Here is a 429-nt window from a genome sequence, read left to right on the forward strand (position 1 = left end):
GTCACTTCCCTTGTAATTAGATCCACATTGGAAAAAATGCTGAAGTTAGAAATCAAAAGAGTCAGCTCACTGGCCAACTTCATATTGCGTCATTAGGCTGAAGTTGGAAAAGACAGAAATCCTTTAGCCTGAAATTATCTGAACTGACTGTATATACAAAGTATAATTATCAACCATCCAACCACAAAAATGATAGTAATACGTAGTAAGGCCTAGAAATGACTCTCATAGCAATTCATTTTAGTTTTGTACTGCCAGCATACACAAAACTAGAAAATTCAGTTAGGTTTAAAAAGAAATTTCACTTTTTCAGTGTATATTGTGTTAGAATGAGAACTGCAAGTGATATCACTGGATATCAAAAGGCAAATCTCTCTCACACACACACACACACACACACACACACACACACACCCACACACACACAAA

The sequence above is a fragment of the Sinocyclocheilus anshuiensis genome, unplaced genomic scaffold (genome assembly GCF_001515605.1).
Source record: "Sinocyclocheilus anshuiensis isolate Anshui unplaced genomic scaffold, SAMN03320099.WGS_v1.1 scaffold220, whole genome shotgun sequence".
Classification (NCBI taxonomy): domain Eukaryota; kingdom Metazoa; phylum Chordata; class Actinopteri; order Cypriniformes; family Cyprinidae; genus Sinocyclocheilus; species Sinocyclocheilus anshuiensis.